This window comes from Rhinichthys klamathensis, unplaced genomic scaffold (assembly GCF_029890125.1).
Source record: "Rhinichthys klamathensis goyatoka isolate OS25496 unplaced genomic scaffold, OSU_Roscu_1.1 h1tg000191l_1, whole genome shotgun sequence".
Taxonomy (NCBI): domain Eukaryota; kingdom Metazoa; phylum Chordata; class Actinopteri; order Cypriniformes; family Leuciscidae; genus Rhinichthys; species Rhinichthys klamathensis.
The window spans coordinates 9,487,416-9,511,541 of NW_026606717.1; the positions used below are offsets into that span (position 1 = coordinate 9,487,416).

Consider the following 24,126-nt stretch of genomic DNA (forward strand, 5'->3'; position numbering starts at 1 on the left):
ATTAATCAAAATCCTGTAATCCTGTAATCAAATCCTGTAATCAAAATCCTGTATGTATCGCTGATGATTCAACTATATATACATCAGCAAGTACACAAATGGAATTATAAACTGTTTTAAATAAAGAATTACAATATGTAGTAGATTGGATCAAATTAAATAAACTGACATTAAACACTGTAAAAACTAACTGCCTGATTTTAGGTTCAAAATATAACATTAATCAAAATCCTGTAATTCATATTAAAATTAATAACGCAATTATTGAACAGGTGCATGAGACCAGACTGCTGGGTGTAATAGTTGACTCTAGATTATCATGGAAAAAACATATTAGTAATATTATTGCAAAAATGGGGAAAAGGTATATCTATTATGAGAAGACATGCACATTTTTTAACTTCAAATATTATGAATTATGCGATGAAAGCACTAATATTGACATATCTCGACTATTGCCCAGCAGTTTGGTCAAATGCTACTGGTGAATATATGAATAAATTACAACTTATACAGAATAGAGCTGCTCGTGTAGCACTTAGGTGCAGCTATAGGAGAAATATTATATTAATGCACAAAGATCTTAATTGGTTGTTGGTCGAAGATAGACTGTTATATTCACTGTTAATTTTCATAAGAAATATTTCTATCTCAAAATTTCCTTCTGCTTTGTTCAAGCAGCTTTCTTTTAGTGTAGACAATCATCAGTACAGTACTAGACATGCAACTAAAGGTAACTTCACCTTACCCATAGTAAGAACAAATGCCATAAAAAACACTGTTGTGTTCAGAGGTATGAAGGAATGGAATAAACTGCCAAAAACATATCATGCTTACTAATAATGTCAATAAATTTAAATTATATGTAAAACAGCATCTATCAAAATAATATATCTGACTGTTTATATTTATTTATATATGTGAGGGAATATGTATGTAGATGTACATGTGTAGGTATGTTTATAGGTGTATGTGTAGAATGTGTTTTCATATATGTGTATATTTCATGCCCGTATGTACGTTGATATGTGTATATACATGTGTATATGAATGTGTATATGTGTATGTGTTTGTGTATTCACCTTCTCTATTTATTTGTTGTATTTTTAATGTACATATTTTTCAGTCCTGTGCATATTTTTCAGTCCTGTGGGCGAAAATGCCTTGTTGATGCTAGAGGTCAGAGGAGAATGGGCCGACTGATTCAAGCTGATAGAAGAGCAACTTTGACTGAAATAACCACTCGTTACAACCGAGGTATGCAGCAAAGCATTTGTGAAGCCACAACATGCACAACCTTGAGGCGGATGGGCTACAACAGCAGAAGACCCCACCGGGTACCACTCATCTCCACTACAAATAGGAAAAAGAGGCTGCAATTTGCAAGAGCTCACCAAAATTGGACATTTGAAGACTGGAAAAATGTTGCCTGGTCTGATGAGTCTCGATTTCAGTTGAGACATTCAGATGGTAGAGTCAGAATTTGGTGTAAACAGAATGAGAACATGGATCCATCATGCCTTGTTACCACTGTGCAGGCTGGTGGTGGTGGTGTAATGGTGTGGGGGATGTTTTCTTGGCACACTTTAGGCCCCTTAGTGCCAATTGGGCATCGTTTAAATGCCACGGCCTACCTGAGCATTGTGTCTGACCATGTCCATCCCGGTAACACTTTACTTGAAGGGGTGTGCATAAGACTAACATGACACCTTCATAATCATGACATGACACATGTTATGAATATGAAGGAAGTTTTATGCATGTTTGTGACAACTGTCATTAAGTGTCATTTGCTCAATTATGACATTTTTAATGCAAATATGACATTGTTTGAGATGTCTTTGTTATGACACCTTGACATAAACCAATACATCATAACCTGTCAGTGTCTTTGTCATGATAACTTGACATTACTAAGACAACACAACCTGTCATAAACATGACATAGCAGATTAATTATCAAACTTAAGAAACCACTTAGCTTTATTGGTTAACATTACATTAAACTGTCAGGTGGTTGGTTTTGACATTGGCTGTCATGAAGCCATTATAACTGTTTAATGACAAATTCAATTTGTACCACTGTAGTTGAGGTCACGAAAAATATTCATGACACAGTTATAATGGCCTTATGACAGCCAATGTCAAAACCAACCACATGACAGTTTAACTTAATTTAATGTCAAGTTGTCATGACAAAGACACTGACAGGTTATGATGTTTTTGGTTTATGTCAAGGTGTCATAACAAAGACATCTTAAACAATGTCATATTTGCATTCAAAATGTCATTATTGAGCGAAAGACACTTAATGACAGTTGTCATAAACATGCATAAACCCTACTTCATATTCATGACATATGTCATGTCATGGTTATGAAGGTGTCATGTCAGTCTTATGTACACCCCTTCAAGTAAAGTGTTACCCTCAAATCATTTCAAAATGGTTTCTTGAGCATGACAATGAGTTCACTGTACTAAAACGGCCCCCACAGTCACCAGATCTCAACCTTAGAGAGCATCTTTGGGATGTGGTGGAACGGGAACTTCGTGCCCTGGATGTGCATCCCACAAATCTCCATCAAGTGCAAGATGCTATCCTATCAATATGGGCCAACATTTCTAAAGAATGCTTTCAGCACCTTGTTGAATCAATGCCACGTAGAATTAAGGCAGTTCTGAAGGCGAAAGGGGGTCAAACACAGTATTAGTATGGTGTTCCTAATATATCTTTAGGTGAGTGTATATAAAAAAAATAGAGACACTATTGAACATACTTTAGTATTTATTTAATAATACTTTGTGCCTGTTGTGATGTCTGTCTGTGTTCCCCCTGTCTTTATGCACTTGGTTCAGTCCTGTTCCCTGTTTTCCCGCTCCCCGTTATCTCTATTAGTCTTCCCAGGTGTTTCCCGTTAACCACGCCCCCTTGTTATCCTGTTTAGATCGTTTGCCCTTGTATTTAAGCCCTGCGTTTCAGTCCAGTCCTTGTGAGTTCTTGATGTTGTAACGTTTGATGTTGTTGCTTCACTGTTCCTGTCCTGAGTTCCGGGTTTCTTTGTTTCACCTGTTATTTTATTAAACTAGCTGCATTTGGATTCTCTCTCTGCTTCGTCCTTGCTGCATCATTACAGAAGAACTCACCGCAACATGAATCCAGCAGCCATGCCAACCCTGTGCCCAGATGTCCAGATCATGCGTCGTCGTCAGGAAGATCGATCCATTGAAGACTATGTCACAGATTTTATTGAGCTGGCTCATCTGTCTGCTATGGACGATCTGTGTTTAAAGATCTTCTTCCGCGGAGGGTTATCTGAACCTCTCCGGTCATTAATGCCCGATCATGACCCTCTCGGGTCATTGGAACAGTATATTGACCAGGCCCTGTGGATGAGCCGATCATTGTTTACTGTGGGCGTGGAGGAGAAGGAGCTCAGTGAGCCTGCAGTATTCCCTCAGCCTGTCCTTCTCGTTACGTCAGCCTTTAAGCTTGCCAACACGTCGGTCTATGGGCGTCCAGGACTGATGTCCACCGTGGCACATCCGCCGCTGATGTCAGTGCGGAGGGCCAAGGAGACCGTCCGGCCAGAGACCGTCCAGCCAGAGACCGTCCAGCCAGAGACCGTCCAGCCAGAGAGCGTTCTCGTCACGTCTGCCCAGCCAGAGACCGTTCACGTCACATCTGCCCAGCCAGAGACCGTTCACGTCACGTCTGCCCAGCCAGAGACTGATCACGCCACGCATGCGCCGCCTGAGCCCTCAGTGACCGCAACACTGGCCATTACGGCCACAGCCATGTGGTGTGTGTGGGCTACGCACACACTTGAGCCGGTGTCCGCTGATCCTGCGCCAGAGCCCGCTAATCCTGCGCCAGAGCCCGCTGATCCTGCGCCAGAGCCCGCTGATCCTGTGCCGGTGTCTGTTCCTGCTGATGACCCCATGGCTGCCCCTAAGAAAATTTTGGGGGGGGGGCAGTAGGACCCTGGATGGGACTATGAAGGCCGCACCGCCATGGCCGCCCGAAGGGTCTTCACCGCCATGGCCGCCCGAAGGGTCTTCACCGCCGTGGCCGCCCGAGGGGTCTTCTCCGCCGTGGCCGCCCGAAGGGTCTTCACCGCCGTGGCCGCCCGAGGGGTCTTCTCCACCCTGGAAGCCTGAGGGTCCGACAGCTCCGCCCTGGATGCCCGAGGGTCCACAGCCTGCTCCGCCCTGGTCACGCCCACAGCCTGCCCCGCCGTTGCCTCGCCCTCAGCCTGCTCCGTCGTGGAAACGCCCACAGCCTGCTCCGCCCTGGCCGTCTGTTCGTCCTGCTCCGCCCACGTTCCATGGCCCAGGTCCGCCCACGTTCCATGGCTCATGCCCGTCATTGCAAGGCCCTGGTCCCCTTCCCTGCGCGGACCTGGCCCTCCATCCCTCCCCCGGGACCGCCTCCGCTCCACCACCCTCCCGAACTGTCTTGTTTTCTGTTTTGTTGGGCGTCGGGAGCCGCCCATAGAGGGGGGGCTATGTTGTGATGTCTGTCTGTGTTCCCCCTGTCTTTGTGCACTTGGTTCAGTCCTGTTCCCTGTTTTCCCGCTCCCCGTTATCTCTATTAGTCTTCCCAGGTGTTTCCCGTTAACCACGCCCCCTTGTTATCCTGTTTAGATCGTTTGCCCTTGTATTTAAGCCCTGCGTTTCAGTCCAGTCCTTGTGAGTTCTTGATGTTGTAACGTTTGATGTTGTTGCTTCACTGTTCCTGTCCTGAGTTCCGGGTTTCTTTGTTTCACCTGTTATTTATTAAACTAGCTGCATTTGGATTCTCTCTCTGCTTCGTCCTTGCTGCATCATTACAGTGCCATGTTTACAAGTGCTGCACCAACATTTACAAGTTTGTCAACTGTTGCTTGCCCTTGGTTTTTGTCCCGTGCAGACTGAACCAGACAGCGAGGGAGTGGACCGTCAAGGATGTGAAAGCGACCTTTCAGCACACCAATCACCCGCTCCGTAAGGACGACAACAACAAAAAGGGAGTGCTTTTCTAAATTGTCTTTACAAATAAAACAGCATTACAATAATCTAGTTTTACTTACCAATGTGAATCCGGATGTTTGACTTCCTACGAGACATTTCCACCTCTCTCCCAGGTAACTGCTTCCTTCCTTTTGTGAATGACGGTGTTAGCAGCTCGACACCGAGGAGGGCAAAGTCATCCTGGAGTGTAAACCCCCTGTCAGCTAATATCTAGAGATTAAAAAAATCCACCATAATATTGCATTGTATCTACTTTATTCTGCTTTTTCACCAGAGGGTGGTGACATGACACCCTAATCAAATTACATGAATGTGGTTAGTTGAGATACACGTAATTCCAATTTTACCTGATCACCTGGAGAATGGTACACTGAGGACAGGAATCCTGACTGTCGAACAATATGCACATCAGAGGCCCTTCCTCCCCATCCATTTGACAAAAATCTAATGCTGCCAGATGGACTGCATGCTATTAGATATTTCACTGTTGTCCATTTCTTTTAGTTAGAGTATGATTTTGCTCTAAGAAAGGATACATAATAGCAATGACATCTAGCCTTTTATTTCAATTTGGGATGTGAGAGTGTGTAAAGACATTTCTTGTGACACTCACCTAGCTTTAAGGTTGCTAGGGTACTCTGTCCTGATTTCAAAACAATCTATGATTGCTGTGAGTCGTGGGAACTGGGCCTTCATTTGTGGAGGTATCAGTGAAAAACATTCCCTATCAGGCCAGTGAACTAAAAAGGAAATTTTCCCATACATCAGGTCAAGCCATCGGATAAAAATTTGCCTGACAGTTGTTTGAGGCATTTTCAGAACGTGACTTAAGAACAAAAAGGATGGGTTTTGACGTAGTTTTATCAGTGTAATAAACAGCTGGTCCCGCGGTGGAAGGGAGATGCAGCCTCGCCTCTTCACAAACTGGTTAAGAAATGTAAATAGGCTCAAAAACATCATCCAGCTGAGTCCAGTCATCTGTCGGCACTTTCCATCATTTTCCTCCAAAGAAAAAGATGACAGGCAGTTCCTTGACTCACGCATTTCATCAGGGACATCGTCAGCATCATCGTTGTCAGCTGGGCAATGGTCTCCATCGAGAACTAACGAGAAAAATAAGTTGCTTTAGCCCGCACATCTAACCCCAATCCAGCTTTAGCCTGACCATCTTAATACAATCTCAACGAGTGCATGTCAGCCCCTGGCCGGCTTGACTCTGGAGTCAGAATTGAAAAATTGACTAAGTCCATAAACGAGCTGTGGGTTCGGAGCTCCAGGGTCTTCAAGACACTGACCCATGCCAGAGAGGGTGCACTCTGGCTGGGGAAGTGAGTTCAATCTCCGCCGTTGTGGAGCTCTGAAAAACATCAAACCTCCAGGAAAAGACGGTCTGATTTATCTGAAAAGTAAATCCCAGGCAGGGTGCAGGTCTCCTGGGCACGAATGAAGCTCAAAACTTACTTGTAGGTAGATCTGGGCTCACAGCAGTCGTTTTTGCCACCTTGCGTTTGAGAAGGGGTGACGTCTGCTCACGTTTCCTGGCGTGTTTATACCTATTCAATTTCTGGTTTGGGTCTGCCACAGTACGGTGAGGAAATATTGTGGGCACAAAATCCGGGTGCAGCAATAGCGTCTGGCTGCAGACAAGTGACGTCACTTGCACTCTCGGACTTGCACGCTCAGACACGAGCGCTTCCTCTGCAAGTGACGTCACTTGCACTCTCAGACACGAGCGCTTCCGCTGCAAGTGACGTCACTTGCAATCGACGCCTGCTCTCTACGGAACGCGATAAACGAAACGCGTGAAATTTGACCGCGTCAACACGCAGTGTTTGTCCGCGGCAATTTTTTACGTGTTTCTTTTGAACGCGTAGACACGCTCATTTTGGTCGTGTTAAGGTGTCATTTGTCATTTTGTTGACAGTTTTTTTCAAATTGCTAAAACACTACAAGTGGAATTTGAGGCTCACTCAGTGAAACCATTCACTCATGTACCCAATCTTTAGACCAAGCCTGCAAAAATACAAGGACATTATATGCTTTGCTTGCACTCAGTTTGGATTTGAAAAACAAACTATTTGCAAAACTCTAAACACATTTCTCTACATTACACACATCATTCAAAACTAACAGCTCTTGTGTTTCATCTGGGAAACACTGGAATTTAAATGCCACATTACCAAATTACCACATTTACTGATGACCTACAGCCAATAATCATGTGGGAAAACACTTGTACATAAATTGATCACTTAGAAATCAAAACTCAGTTATGAGAAAGAAAGAAATTATTTTTACTATTATTATATATGTAATTATTTTTAATTATTTTCAAGACATTTTGGACAATTTCATGCTCCCAACTTTGTGGGAACAGTTTGTAGATGAAAAACATCAAGATGATGCATTTTTTTTCTTTTTATTGTAAATGTCAATTTACAGTACACAGTTAATGTGCAAAACAGACAAATACAAGGTACAAATAGACAATATACAACATATATAAAAACACATTAGCACATTATTCACTTTGCTCTAGTGTAGTTCGACAGTTTACCTTTAATTTCATGACATCGACTACATGTTCAAGAAACATTTGCATGTCATTCATTACAGTAAAGATGAAGCAAAAGGGTTCCAGAGCATCGATTCTGTCCTGTGGAAACTCAGCCTTCTCTAATCTCTCAATGGCTTCCGCAACGTCTTGTTCCTCCATACACACTACTTTGGGCAAATGAACAGAACCATGCAGTGCACTAGATTGATCCAAACACCACTTGCTGGCTATCTTCAAATCTGGCATCAATCGACTCTGTGAAATAACACGGAGAAAAAGGGATTGCAAGTGCCGCCACAGCCGGTAGCGGAGAGCAGGTGTCGACTGCAAGTGACGTCACTTGCAGCGGAAGCGCTCGTGTCTGAGCGTGCAAGTCTGAGCGTGCAAGTCTGAGAGTGCAAGTCTGCAGCCAGACCCTTCTCGGGTGCAGGGGTTCTTTAACATGGCTTCCTGGAATTGGTTTAACATTGTAAAATACCGTTTCAGTACATGCATATGGTATAAAAACTCTGATACACCCTAGGCGGTATCCTAGCTGCCTAGCCATAGCTACATGCAAGCTAGCACTAACTGGCTTAGTTGGTATGGTAACGAAATTAAAGCCAGTAACTAGCAAGTACACTACTTCATGTTAAATACAGATAGTTTGGGGGGTTGAATTAATGAAATAATCGGCTTACCTGTTATGAAATACTTCCCACATACATATGTGTGAGGCAGGGCCGTGCACAGACATTTTGAGGGGCAGTGGCCTAAACAAAAAAAAGGGGCACTAAGGGGGTGGTTGCTTGTTAACACTAATTATCCAGTTATTACGAAATATACAATTAAAAGAGAAGACAGCACACGCTCAAATACATTTTAGAATTTATTGTAGATGTTTTGATAGAACACCACAATTACAAACTTGCTGATAATAACTAACTATTTGCTGTTTTACATTTTTTTATTTACTTGTTCCATTTACAGCAACACTTTTTTATTTGCTACCATGTCCTGAAAGATCTTGATAACCTATTTTTTTTTTTGATTCACAATTACACATTGGACTGGAGATAATAACATAAACTATTTACAGTTTTACATTTTGATATTTAGCTTTTCCTTTTACAGCAAAACCTTTCTATTTGGTACCATGTCCTGAAAGATCTTAATCACCTCATCTTTTATGATTGGGATGTCTTTTTCAATGGCCAGAAGCAGAAGATCAGAGAGTCGTTCTTGTCCACACAAATTACGAAGTTTAGTTTTCACCAGCTTCAACTTCGAGAATGAGCGTTCAACAGTGGCTGTTGAGACAGGTTGTGTTGCAAAGATTTTCAGCAGCTTGAAAAGTGTTGGAAACACAACATGAGCATCAAACTCCTTAAATGTTTCCAACATTGCATGGGCACTTTTTTGTGAGCATGTGAAGGAAGAGTAGAAAACTCTAAGCTCAGTTCGCAGCTGTTCCTCCTCCTTTTGAAATCCGTAAAACTCACAGAGAGTATGGGCAGCATTAAGTGCTTCAGTGTCTGCAGTGTCTTTCCACTTTGATGGCTCAATCAAACAATGCAGTGACATCACAATTTTGTCAGTGTTCCCCTTCCCTTGAAATCGCCTGTGGAGTTCCTGAATCAGGGAATCCAAAAAAGTGAAGTACATCCTTCCTCTGTAGTACTTCTCTAAAGTCTGTGGCTGGTGGTCCTCTGTTGCTGATGTGGAGCAGTACTTCAACTTTGTTGGTACTTTTCGCCGCCTTGCTTGTCCTGGAATCTCTTCAGGCACATTGATCCCTCTGGCCTCTGCTTGAATGGTAGCATTGTGAAATATTTCTTTGAATTGCTCTTCAGTCCTCAGTGTGTTCATTCTGCTAATGACACCATTTACAACAGTGTATGCTGCTGCCAAGTCCAAGTCTTGCCGCTGAAGAGCATTTGAAGCAACTGCTGTTTCCATGAATATTGGAGTTGTTATCTCCAAGCAAAGAATAAATTCAAAGTTAATGCAGTGCAACAGCATGTGTGCGTCCCCTGCAGATAGATCAGGTGGCTCAGACTTGGTCAGATCTTCCAGGAATTGCACAACTGCAGGGAGGCATTTTCTGAGAGTCCTGAGGGCTGTTTCCCTGCAGGTCCATCGGGTGTCTGAGAGCTTCTGTAGCTCAAGGGCACGCTGGCCAGGATTCATGGCTTGCTGTGTTTGAACAAAAGCTGCATGTCGTTTTGTGGAGTTGGCAATGAAGGTGTAAAGTTTTTCAACTACTGTAAAAAAACTGACAAAGTGAATGCTTGACTTTGCACTCTCCACTAATACAAGATTCAAACAATGAGCATGGCAATGAACATATAATGCCTTTTCATTTTTCTTTTGTATTCTGGACTGTAGTCCTTTGTAAGGCCCACTCATGTTGGCTGCTCCATCATAACCCTGACCATGGATGTCCTCAACTTTCAGCTGGTTCTCCTTCAGCAAGTTCATTACTAGGTTTTCAAGCTGTTCTCCTGTTGTTGATTGAACATCACAGAGCTGAATGAAGCGCTCCTTTATGGTCATGTCATGTACATAACGCACCACAAAGCACACCTGTTCGATGTGCGATACATCAGTAGTTTCATCAAGTAAAATTGAAAATATTGACGCTTCCCTTACTTCCTTCAGTATTTCCTGTTTCACATAAATAGCCATTGCTCTAATCAGGTCATTTTGTATTCGGTTTGAGAGGAGAGACACCTGAGGTTTTTGACCTGATGCTTGTTTTTCTTTGATGTTGTCAAGATGAAGCTTAAGGACACTGTCATATTGGCCAACCAACTCTACAAGCTCTAAGAAATTTCCTTTGTTTGAACTTGAGAGGCTTTCATTGTCACCTCTGAATGCCATGCCTTGTTTCGCTAAGTACAATATAATATCAATCAGTCGGTAGATAATCTCCCTGTTTTTTGCCTTTCTCTTTCTTTGGCTGCTTGCATCTCAAAGTCGGCCTTTTCCAATGCTGTATCCAATGCTTTTCTTTTAAAGGCATTCCACCGAATCATGCCTAGCATGTGTGACTCTGTCCTGCTATGCTCCTTCATTTTTCCTTTAGCTTGCTTCCACAGACTTAACCCCACTGACTTCCAACCTGTCCTGCTCTTATACTTTTCATCATTCATGAAAAGCCTGCAGCTGAAACAGTACATTGCATCATTCTCAGGAGAATACTCCAACCATGGGTGTTCTTCATACCACTGTCCCTGAAACGAACGTCCTTGGTCATTTTTTGGGAACGGCAAAATTGGACGACAGGGTCCTACTGAATTTAAAAATTTTGTGAAGGCCACATTGTATGTTATATTGTATTTCTTTACATGAGCAGGATCTGATGGGTTTTGTAACTGAAGCAAAAACTCAAAGTCTTCCGTCTTTTTCTCCCTTGTGTACATGGCTGTGGCTGCCCCACTCTCCATTTCTTCCTGTTCTGCATCTGTCTCTTCCCTCTCTGTCTCACTGTATTGCCTTTCTTTCTCATTCTGAACTTTTTCTGTCTCTGGCTCAGTTCCAAGACCATCACTGTTGCTCTGTTGATTTGATTCTGAGGCAATTTCATCTTAATATAGAGAATGAATAACAAACCTGTTACAATCATATTTTAAATACAATTGTAAGGCTTAGTGCTAATTCAATTTATGTTATTGTAATATAATTACTCTTCCATTCAAATAATTTAATGTCTATCTTTCTTGTTATCAAACTATTCAGAAACCTTTACTGTCAGCCAGTTTAACAACACTTACCTGTAAGTGTCTGATTTGGCTGATGCTCAATGGGCTCTCCCTCACTCTCTAAACCTGCCTCTGCCTCATCTTCAATGGAGTGATAAGTAATAGACATTTAATTTCATATTAGCATACAGCATAAATCTACTGTATATACTATGCTAACATACAACTCATTTAGAGCCTATGATATGTGTTAGTCTCAACTAAGAAAAGTGATTATAATGGGAAATATACTTACAAGAATTAAACTGACAAACTGTCTGCTAACTGTTCTATATGATTATTTACCTGCTGGCTTACTGGAGCTTTGAATCCATGTTTGCAGTGTTGAACTGCCTTTAGCAGTCTCCCTTCGCTCTTTCTCTCTCTGTCTCTGTCTTCTTTTTTGTGAAGGCATTGTTTTGTTTGTCTACAAAGTGTGCCAACAACAGAAAATTTAGTTATTTGTATTAGATCTGATCGAGAGTACAATAATTTGATTAGACAAGCAGCTAATTCTAAGAACGTGGATATGTTGTACACGTTGTTAGCACTAGTAGAAGACCAAAACATTACCGACATCAATACAAAAAAAAAAAAAAAGAATAATTTTGCAGATTCAACCATTGTCTTGCATACCTGTTAATGCGACAGCTTTCGTGAACTGTCGTGTAAGAGAGCGCCGCGCGGCCGCAGACACATACTGTGAGTGATGCTGCGGAGTGAGGAGCGAGCGGGAAAACCTGGAGCGGATTAGCGGAATCAGCGGAATGTTTGAGCGGAGCGGTGGGGGTAGGGAAGAGAGGGGCACCTCAGTTGAGGAGGGCAGAGGGGCAGTGGCTCTAGCCACCGGGCCACCCCCCTGTGCACGGCCCTGGTGTGAGGGGTCTTTGGGTCCCACAACCCTCCATCTGGTGCTTCCCTCTTTATAGCCTGAAGCCATAACATTCTTCTTTCCGCTTGTTTTATTCGGCATGGTAAAGGTATAAATTTTAAACCGGGTGTTTTAAAAACATTTGAGGTGCAGCTCACCACGCAACAACTTTTGGGCATGTTATTTTTGTTCTTCTGTTACCGGAGTAGACAAAATTCAGACCGTGTCAAAATGGAGAATCCAGACCGTTTCTTTTCCCCCAAAAAGGGGCGTTAACCTTCGATGACGCAAAAGTAGCGTTGGTCTATCACTTGACTTAAGACATGGCTTCATTAACGGAGCAGATGCATGTGAGTTATCACTTAATTTGTTTTTATTTTATTTATTTATTGTTGTTTATTAATGTGTAATGTGATTTAATGCATTGTTAATATAGAATAGATTCTTACCAGATACTGCACTAGTCTTATGGGTACTAGTGATTGCATTCTTGTGTTGTGTAGAGATATTTACAGACTGTAATGACACATTTCCATGGTTATTCGCATTGTAAATCTACCAAATATTTAAAGGAAATGTAGCAAAATGGGAATGCAAAGTTATATTTGCTGTAGTTCACCACTACATAACCACTATACTCCCTCCCATTCACCACTATATACGTTTACCCAACCAAAATTATATTGGTTCTGAGAACCTCAGAAATGTAAAAAGTGTCCATTAAATAGTTGTAAATCTAACAAGGGCTTTGGATGAAAGATAAATTATGTGTTTATATCAATAAGCAAGAGTTGTTGTGTAAGCTTTTTGTTATCATCCTGTGTATTACTATTATGCCAATTTTGAGGGGTTCATTATATTTTCTATTAAATGTAAAATGGGTTCTGGCTTCTCAAGTTAAGATACAGTACACAGCATGAATGAATACACCCCTCTGAAACCCAGCAAATTCAGAAATTGTCTATACATCTAGGACACCTTTAGTTTTTTTAAAGATATGTCATGGTTAGATGGGGTGTAATCATTTATGCTGTGTACTGTACTTGTCTACTTTATTTTTCTCTTAAGTTATTATAGTTTACAAAAAGTTAGATGATTAAGATCACTATATAATATTTTAATATCTAATGTTGCTGGGTTTAATCACATTTTGTTCCTCTGTATTCTACAGCAAATTCTGAAAAGGCATCTTTTGGAGGAGCTTCTCTCTAAGTTTGAGAGAGCACTTTTAAGATCTCCACTTGACCTGGATTACATGGAATTTGTGTGCCGCCAGCAGTTGTACCTCCTGCAAGCACTCTTAAGACATGCGGAAATACCCTACGAAATCATTCAGGCTCTGGAGGCAGTGTTTGAACTAGTTAGACAACCACCACATTTCACAGCTCCACATGCAGTGGTGGATTCAACTGTTGGTCTGAGAGGACATCCAAGGTTTGCAATTGAAAGAGAAGAGTTACGCCCGTTTCACACATACTCCGTTTGCAGTGCGTATGCGTTGCGTATTTTTTTCCGTACCCATGTTAACAGGTTAGAGCTTTCACACTGCACGCGTATGCAGTCCGTCGATCCGTTCCAGTTGCGGTGCGTATACAGCAGTGCAGAGATCGTTTCCGATCGTCAATTTTTGCTGTGCTGCAAACGCAGAATTAAAGTGACAGCGCACGGTTTGTGGTCAAAATGAACACAGATTGACCTCAAAATTGAGTAATTTCACCATAAATGTATTTAATTCAATAAAATGTAGTATCACCATAAATGTATTTAATTAAATACTACTTTTTTTCACAGTCATCTTTTATACTTTAAGACCGGGGTTAAGCAAGAAAAACTACAATTTACCTCAACAAGGACATAATAATGAACGACACTCGTCTCATTCGTGGAGGTGGAAAAACAAGTTCTTTGTGACATGCAAGATTTATTGTGTTAAAATTTAAATGCAAAAGAAAAGGCATTAGAGTCAGCTGTTTTTGTCAATTTTAAAATGTTTGCGATTAAATATAAGTACATGGTTAAATATTTGACCACTTGCTTGAGCAACTTAATATATATAGAAGTAATGCATGGAATTATAGCCCTACGTAACGTTGTTTAAATTGTGTTTAAACGTGCATACGTCCATTCAAGTTTGTATATACATGTGTACAAAGAGAATCGCAATGCTGACAAAACTTTTTTTTTTAATAAAAGTTGCTGCATAACTTCTGGATTTGAAATAAAAATAGTGAGTAGGCCTATGTGTTTGTGGTACAGCCGCGGATCAGTTACACACTGCAAACGCAGCATATGTGAAAGCACTATAGCGCGTGCTGCTCCTGTACCGTATACGCACCGCAACACGCACTGCATACGCACTGCAAACGGAGTAGTGTGAAACGGGCGTTAGCAGAGATGCTGCAGACAAACCTTCCTGTGCATTACATTGCAAAAATGATGGGCGTTTCCACATAGAGCCTCTTTCACCTAGATATCATCATATAGTGTCTGTTCCCCGAATTTGGAAATCCAAAAAACGTCAGGTTAAAAATTTAATTGATGTTCAACAAATAAAAAACAGATATAATACAGATGAGCAAATGATAAAGCTTGGGTTGCTGAATATTTGATCCCTTACTCCAAAATCACTCATAGTTAATGATATGATTTCAGATGTAGCGACAATGAGTCTGTTTGGGGAAATTACTTAACTCAAATGGGGAATATTATTCATTAGATAATGAATATGTAATCGCATACATAAATTAAATTATCCCAAATAGGGAATGGACTAAACATTACCATATAGGAATAATTAACACGATCGATCGTAGTAATTATTGATATATAGGTCAGTTAAGTCAGATTAATTTTCAGAGTAAATTTACATGTGATTCCAAATTAGTTTGTCAGGCACCTGGTTCGTCCTGCGAACCGGAGATGAAAACTTCCTTATATCACAAGATTACCTGCCTGTATACCGAGTGAATATTTTCCGCTGGCCACACGGAAGTATCTGCTCGTATACGGCACTTTCAGATGTTTAAAATAGTTAACCGAGGTAGAGCTTTGGTAACTTTACAGACCTTTGACATATTACAGAGACTTCAATCATGGGACAATGAGACAGATTCGATTCAAAGGATTATGGAATTTAATAACACAATACTAAGGGTTATATAGACTACTAAAAATCACGCAGGAGTAAATAATATGCATATCAAAACAAACAATTAATACAGGATTGCAATATGACGTATTTAAAAAGACACAGTTAGAGTGAGAGAGAGAGAGAGAGAGAGAGAGAGAGAGAGAGAGAGAGAGAGAGAGTGGGTGTGAGAGAGAGAGAGAGAGAGAGAGAGAGAGAGAGAGAGAGAGAGAGAGAGAGAGAGAGAGAGAGAGAGAGAGAGAGAATGACAGGACAATTCAAAACAGTTCAACAGAGACCCAACGGATTCCAAAATTAATCTAGACAACTTTAAGCAGCACTTAATTGAGATTTGTACGTTACTTGATTTAAACACGGTCCCTTTTGTGTTGAGTTGTGTTACAAAGGCAGCGTGGTTGGAGTTGTCTGGCGCGTCTTCCGGTAGGAGGCAGATGTTTGCGATTGCTTCAGCTGCGGCCCGTACGAGAGGCGATTAATCTTAAACTTGTTTCGTTCCTGAATGAAACCGAACTATCAACTGAGGTAGATCGAAAGAAAGCAACTTAGATTTAAAACAAAGTAGGAAAACGACGAAGAAGGAAAACTCCGGCTGGAGTTTAGCAGGAAAGTTTAGGAATCTCTCTCTGGCGTAGGAAACTGCACAGAGGATAAGGTGGCGGTCTATTTTGAAGGGGCGAGGGACACGCCTTTCTCAGTGTTTGATCCAACCGTTTTGCAGGAGGGCGGGTCGGCAGACCTTGTGATTCACGCCCTCCCGGATCATGTGCATAGGGGATAAAACTTGTTCGAAATACACTTCTAAACTAGTATTAATAAAAGCATGCATCATATTACATTCTGGGTTGATGATTCAATCTTCTTTGATTATTCTGATTACAACCATACCAAATTCGGCATTCCTAGGGCTTAGTGAAATGCAGATACATGATTTTCGTGATTAAAACGGATGTTAAATTGATCACATATCATAAAAGCTTACGGTTATACCAGTTTTGTCACCAGGGAATCATGAAAACACAACCACAAAACATTATACATTTACAAAAGGGGATTTTTTTGATCCCATGTGTTCCGAGTGTTCCGTGTGTGTAAATGGGTGTTCAGAAGTTCAACCAGCGTTGGTCACGCGGTGAACTCGCGACCAGTCCCGTATGAGCGTGTGTGCTTCGAATTTGATGAGTTTAAGCAACTGCTACAATGGCCAGTTGTCTAATCTTACAATTCTCTTCTGTGTGTGTAAGCGAAAAACCCCAGGGGGATTCCACGTGTGTGCGCTTATCTGAATGGACAATGTTCGTCTTGTCACCTTCGGAGGGGTTCTTCCACGTGATCCTGATTCCAAGATGGGCCCTTTGGTCACATGTCTGTGTCAGCGTGATAAGCAATGCATTTCTTTGTTTAACCATTCGTGGCAAAGCCAGTGTGTGAATCAGAGTCAGTAATTCAATCAAATCCAAGCCCCATTTGCTTTGTGTGGCAAATTACAACAGAGAGACTTTGCGATTGACTCGGTAACCTAATCAACAGTCCCAATGACCCTTACTTTTGTCACAGTCTCTGAATTAAAAGAATGCAAAACCAGCAGTTTAAGAAAATGGCAGATCTGACCATGGCTACACAGATTATAATCTAGATGTGCTGTGTTTGACAGAAACCTGGTTAAAACCAAATGATTATATTACTTTAAATGAGTCAACCCCACAAGATTACAGTTATAAACATGAACCTCGTCTGAAAGGCAAAGGGGGAGATGTTGCTGTAATTTATAGTAATATTTTCAAAACCACTAAGAAATCTAGTTTTAAATATACTTCTTTTGAAGTGTTGGTTCTTAATGTAAAAATATATAGTGTAAACGATAAATCACATTTGAGAATTCTGCTGGCTACTGTATACAGGCCACCAGGGCACATAAAGATTTTATCAAAGAATTTGCTGACTTTCTATCAGAATTAGTATTGGCTGCAGATAAAGTACTAATTGTTGGTGATTTTAATATACATGTAGATAATGAAAAAGATGCATTGGGATTGGCATTTAAAGATATTGTAAACTCAATTGGAGTTAGACAACACGTGTCAGGACCTACTCATTGTCGTAATCATACTCTAGATCTAATACTATCACATGTAATAGATATTGATGCCGTTGAAATTCTGCAGCAGAGCGATGACATCTCAGATCATTATCTAGTCTCATGTAAATTACATTTAGCCAAGGCTGCAAAGCCGACTCCGTGTTATAAATACGTTAGACCTATAACTTCTGCCACTAAAGACTGCTTTATCAATAATCTTCCTAATCAGTTTCATCATCTCAGCATCCCAGATAGCTTAGAAGAACTCGATATTGCAACAGAAACTTTTAACTCTCTCTTTTCCAGCACTTTAGACGCAGTTGCTCCATTGCGCTTAAAGAAGATTAAAGAAAATAGTCCAACTCCGTGGTACAACGAGCACACCCAGGCCCTTAAGAGAGCAGCCAGAAAAATGGAGCGCAACTGGAAGAAAACTAAACTAGAGGTATTTCGGATTTCATGGAAAGAGAGCTCGATTGCTTACAGAGAGGCTTTAAAAGCTGCTAGAACTGCTTATTTTTCAACCCTATTAGAAGAAAATAAACATAATCCTAGGTATTTATTTGAAACAGTAGCTAAACTAACGAAAAAGAAAGCTTCAAGCTCAGAAGTGTCCAAGCAACACAGCAGTAATGACTTTATGAACTTCTTCTCTTATAAGATCGATAATATTAGGGACAAAATTATAACTATGCAACCGTCTACCACAGTATCGCATCAGACAGTGCATTGTAGTCTCCATGAGGAAAAATTTGATTCATTTGTTGCCATAGGAGAGGACGAATTTTCTAAACTTGTTAAATCATCTAAATCGACAACATGTATGTTAGACCCTATACCGACTAAACTACTGAAAGAGATGCTTCCAGAGGTCATAGATCCTCTTCTTACTATCATTAATTCGTCTTTGTCTCTAGGATACGTACCAAAAACCTTTAAGCTGGCTATGATAAAACCGCTTGTTAAAAAACCGCAACTTGATCATACAAAATTAGTCGATTACAGGCCGATCTCGAATCTGCCTTTTCTATCAAAGATATTAGAAAAAGCAGTATCCTCACAACTGTGTTCCTTTCTAGAAAGAAATGATATCTGCGAGGATTTTCAGTCAGGATTCAGACCGTACCATAGTACCGAGACAGCTCTCATCAGAGTCACAAATGATTTGCTCTTATCATCCGATCGTGGTTGTATCTCTCTATTAGTGTTACTCGATCTTAGTGCTGCATTTGATACTATTGACCACAACATTCTTTTAAATAGACTCGAAAATTATGTTGGCATTAGTGGAGTTGCACTAGCATGGTTTAAATCATACTTATCTGACCGTTATCAGTTTGTAGCAATAAATGAAGATATGTCTTTTCGATCACAAGTTCAGTATGGCGTACCACAAGGCTCAGTACTAGGACCGTTGCTGTTCACTCTGTACATGCTACCCTTAGGAGATATCATTAGGGAACATGGAATTAGTTTTCACTGTTATGCTGATGATACTCAGCTCTATATTTCTTCACGCCCCGACGAAACTTACCAATTCACAAAATTAACGGAATCCATAGCCGATATAAAAAATTGGATGACTAGTAATTTCCTACTACTAAATTCTGAAAAAACAGAGATTCTAATTATTGGACAAAAAACTTCCACACGTAATAACCTAGAATACTGTCTAACACTTGATGGCTGCTCTGTTAAGTCTTCGTCGTCGGTTAGGAACCTGGGTGTGCTCTTTGATACCAATCTCTCATGTGAAAGTCACGTGTCTAGTATCTGTAAAACCGCATTTTTCCATCTTAAAAACATATCTAAATTACGCCATATGCTCTCATTAACAAATGCAGAACAATTAGTTCATGCGTTCATGACATCAAGGCTAGATTATTGTAATGCTCTACTGGGTGGTTGCCCTGCACGCTTAATAAATAAACTACAGCTAGTTCAAAACGCAGCAGCTCGAATTCTTACCAGAACCAGGAAATATGACCATATTAGCCCGGTTCTGTCAACACTGCATTGGCTGCCTATTAAACATCGTATAAATTTTAAAATATTGTTGATTACTTACAAAGCACTAAATGGTTTAGCTCCGCAGTACTTGAGCGAGCTTTTAAAGCATTATAGTCCTTCACGTCTATTGCGATCTCAAAATTCCGGCCAGTTGATAATACCTAGAATATCAAAATCGACTGCTGGCGGTAGATCCTTTTCCTATTTAGCACCAAAACTTTGGAACAGTCTTCCTACCATTGTCCGGGAAGCAGACACACTCTGTCAGTTCAAAGCTAGACTAAAAACACATCTCTTTGACCTAGCATACACATAATACATTATAGACTTCGATAATTCAATGTTAGGCTGCATATGTAGCGTTGCGGTGGGTGGTAAACGGTTCACAAGTACCAAATCGTATAGTGGTAAATAAATAACAAGCTGACTACGCCACAGGTTCGTTACCATGGAGGGCAAAGAGACGTGGATATCAGTACAAAAGTTAATTTATTAAGTTCACATCAATAGGTAAAACTTTCTGGTCACTGTAAGGCAGGATGTCACACACACACACATGACTCGTACCACACTGTTCATCCACACACACGATAAACAAGAAAATAAAATACAATAAATAATTATTAAGATGGCTGAGGCTCACCCGGAGTGGAGGAGGCTAGCTAAGTATCTAATTCAAAAGCCACACGCGCACACACACACGCCCAGTGAGGTATAAGTGGTTACAAGCGGCAAACCACACTCAGTGCTTGAAGTACCACCACCAGAAGGCAAGAAAAGCTAGCCTCCCAACCCGGGGTCCATCAGCCTAAAATAAACAAAAACAAGATTAATGAATACACTAAACAAATGCTACTAGACACAACTAGTAACAAAATTCGGAGTGGTTGGTGGTACCAAACACTCACCACAAAGGGAGCACTAACTTGTAGACAAAACAAGTTCACAAAAATCACAGGGCAACAAAGTTGCAGCTTAACACATTGCCCAATAAATCAACATCCAATCTAACCAAAAACAAAAATAAAGAAACATACAACTTAACACACAGGCAGCCAATGATAAGATGACTGAAGGGCGAGCCCACATACACAACTTCGGCACCTGCAGCGGTGAACAGATCGATGGTTGTAGCGGTGAAGACATACAACAAAACAATAACACAGCAGCAAGACAGCAGCGCAGTCTAAATGGATTTTATGCAGAAAACGATCAGCCCAACGTCCACATTAAGACGGAGCATCTTCAAAGGAATCAATATCCTGCTAAAAACATCAGACATCAGTTGATTAGCTCAGTTAAATAGTAGTTGAAACTTTAAAAGAATAACTTTACATACCAGTTGATCATCACGGAATTGTATAAGCGTATGGTTGCTCACAGCAGCGTACACATAAAAACAACCCAACTGGAAGGAAGAGCACGTAGGTTACCGCAAGCTGCACAAGTCTACATTACAAACATTTACCTATAGCCTACCTGGGGGAACGGAACAGCCTGCACATCACTGCGGCGCTGCCAACCAAACGCGGCCAGCATTGAATGGCGGCGCGCCTGCAACAAGGGGCGGAGCTAACAATGACGCATGACCAGGTGGCATAAACAGTCTTTAAATAGGCCAGGGACAGTGGCCGATAGGCTGCCACATCTATCACTCATGTGACAGCCACAAATAACAAGGCCGGGTCTAACCCGCTCTGCCACACATAGATTAGGTCAGCCGGAACTGGGAACACTTCCCTTAAATCCAGATGTACTCGTTACATCATAAGAAGAATGGCATCTACGCTAACTTTAGTGTCTTTGTTTATCCCGAGGTTTTCCTGCAGCCTGCCGGATCCAGGCCGTATCCAGATCTGACGAAGGAGATTCGCCTGGACCCGATGACAATGCAGTGCTGAAGTGTCAACTATCCTCTCCCTATGGAGGATCCCTTTCCCACTCTACAGATAAAGCGTTGTTGAAAATCCGGTTCGCGTACCCCGAAGTGATAAAATAAAATTCTGTATCAAATTTATAGGCAAGACAAGTAGTTTGTTTAGGCATGGTTTGTAGGGAAATTACAAACCTGCGCACACATATTCAAACGAATATAACTATAGAATCAATTTTTAATGCGCATGTGAACGCCATCAGGTCACAGGTTCGCGTTTAAAGTCTGTTTAGAGAGAACGCCGTCGTCTTAGTGGCCCCTAATGTAATAACAAATGATCATTTTGCTGGAAGTGAATCAATCAAAACCAACTTTAGCCGGAAATAACATTATTCAAAATCGCTAAAAAGCCAAAACAATCTCTGTTACCGTAAATTGTATGTTTATCTCTGTAAAGCTGCTCTGAAACAATCTCCATTGTTAAAAGCGCTATATAAATGAAGATGACTTGACTTGACTTGACAAGAACCATCTTTAGAAGGATGAACGATTTTGGTCTTTCGATCTCAGGGTTGTATAGCTGCATCACTGATGAGGAGTTGGATAACCTTGTGAGAGCCATTAAGGATGGTCTGCCTGTTGCTGGTTACAGAAGATCCATTGAGGAGTAATTATGATCGGTTCAGAATTAGTCGGGCCAATCAAATTGCCAGGGCGGGCTTTATACGATGATGGACAGATGATCTGCAGTTACGTAATCATCACGTTATCAAAGAGCGCTTGGGTTGAACTGGTTTCCCTCAAAGATGACTGCAGCTGGAGAATTGAGATGTATAGATTCCGCTATCGCGTCTGTTGTAAAAGAAATCGACAGCGCATTAATTTTAAAAGACGAACAGAGAACTGCAATCAAGGCATTTGTCGATCGGAAAGATGTGTTTGCCGTCCTTCCTACGGGATTCGGCAAAAGTTTATTTTATCAGCTGGCTCCGATGGTCACTAAGAAGATGGGATGCAATGAAAGCCCTGTGGTCATTGTGGTTTCTCCTTTGGTCGCACTCATGGAGGACCAAGTAAAAGAAGCAACACTCATTATTTTACTACTTCTTCCAGCGTGCGTGTAGTTGCGTTCTGTTGACAATTTGCATAGCTCATAAAAAAAAACACTTACTGCGTTGCTCTGATTGGTTGTAGGTTATCCAATTGAGTGCAGTTTTTTTTTTTTCCTGGTTCGGTTAAGACACGCCTCATAATCAAAGCCCTATGGAGCAGTATCAGACTCACATTCTGACTAGAATATGAGTATGACGAAGTCAGGCTACCGCGTTGATTCAATTGGAATCCTATCTAGATTGGCCAGGTTGGGATGTGTGGTGCGAAGAACGTACTCAGTTCGAGGACTTTCTCTTGTGCACATAGACACAAATCACAAATTGATACGGTAAGTTATATATATATATTGTGTGTGTGTGTGTATAATTTTAAGAACATATTTTTAAAACCCCTTTTTTATCTTGTAAATAGATACAACATTGTAATATTTGGTGGTGTGGATGGTTATTCCAGGAAGGTATGTTTATAGTCTGTGTTGATATACGTGTATATATATATATAAAGGTTTCACCATGTTTGCATTTGATTTATAGTGTTACTTGTCATCTGGTATCAAGATCGTTCCAGTCACTATGATTTCTATGAAAAAAAAAACACATTCTTGTTTATTGAAAATAAACCATGTAATACATTCATTTCCAATGTATGTTATATTTTCTCCTACCTATATTTACTTATTGTTGCATTTTGTATTTGCAGGTCATGTACTTGAATGCAGCAAGTAACAACCGGGCATCGGCAGCATACCACTTCTTCTCAGAAGCAGTCCAAAGATTTGGCTTACCATCTAGGTGAGTATAGTAAAGAAAAAGCATTTGAATTTTATGTCTGGATATGTATTGTAATATTTAAAAAAATAAAAATAAATCAGGGTCAGTGGAGACCAAGGAGTGGAGAATGTACAGATAGCCAGGTTCATGTTTTCTTCAAGAGGCACTGACCGAGGAAGTTTCATATCCGGGAAAAGTTTCCATAATCAAAGGTAAACTGCATCTGTCTGAAATTTCTAAAATGAAAAGACTTAATATTTCGTAACTTCAATAATCTGTAGGTAGCTTTTCAATATCACTTCTATGTAACAAAAAATTTTACATTTTATTTGTAATTGATCTCAAATGCCTTTCACTGCATTGTTTTTAAACCTAATTATTATTTGTTTTAATTATTAATTATTATTACTATAATTACTATTATTTATTGTTTTTGTTTATTTCTAATAGGATTGAGCACCTCTGGCGTGATGTCAGAACCATGGTGACTAACAAGTACTCAGACACACTGCACTCCCTAGAGGCAGAGGGATTGCTTGTAGGGGTGGCTCGATACCACAATTTTGGCTTCGGTACGATACCAGAATCTAATACCTCGGTATCTAAATCAATACCACAGGTGACCAATAACCAGCCTCAAAAGTTAAATGAATTGAAACAATTTTATTAAAAAAACACTGCTTGAAACTCTGCTGCACCAAATGTACAAACCAAAAGTATCAAAAAAACCTACAGCCTGGAAACATACAGTAGGTTAAATTTTGATTTACTCTTTATCACATGGTGCAAAAAAACAAAAACGTATCAATGTAACAAACCAAAAAAAACTAGAGGGAACATAGGTTCAATTTTGATTTTGCAGAAAGAAAAAAAAATGTGTTCATATCGTCACATATTTATTTTTTTGACAGCTCCTTTGACAGCTGCAGATTTTTGGACAGGAAAACTAATGTGTCAATATTGTCACTTGATAGT

At 40.6% G+C, this 24,126-nt stretch overlaps 1 long non-coding RNA gene across 1 annotated transcript; it reads right to left on the reverse strand.

The window, feature by feature from the left end:
• Positions 1–5,051: 5,051 nt before the first annotated feature.
• Positions 5,052–6,628, reverse strand: LOC130095555 (uncharacterized). Its single transcript, XR_008808126.1, has 4 exons — positions 6,472–6,628; positions 5,624–6,113; positions 5,358–5,532; positions 5,052–5,220 (listed from the first exon to the last, which is right to left on the reverse strand). It is a non-coding gene; the product is annotated as an uncharacterized LOC130095555 (long non-coding RNA).
• Positions 6,629–24,126: the final 17,498 nt, after the last annotated feature.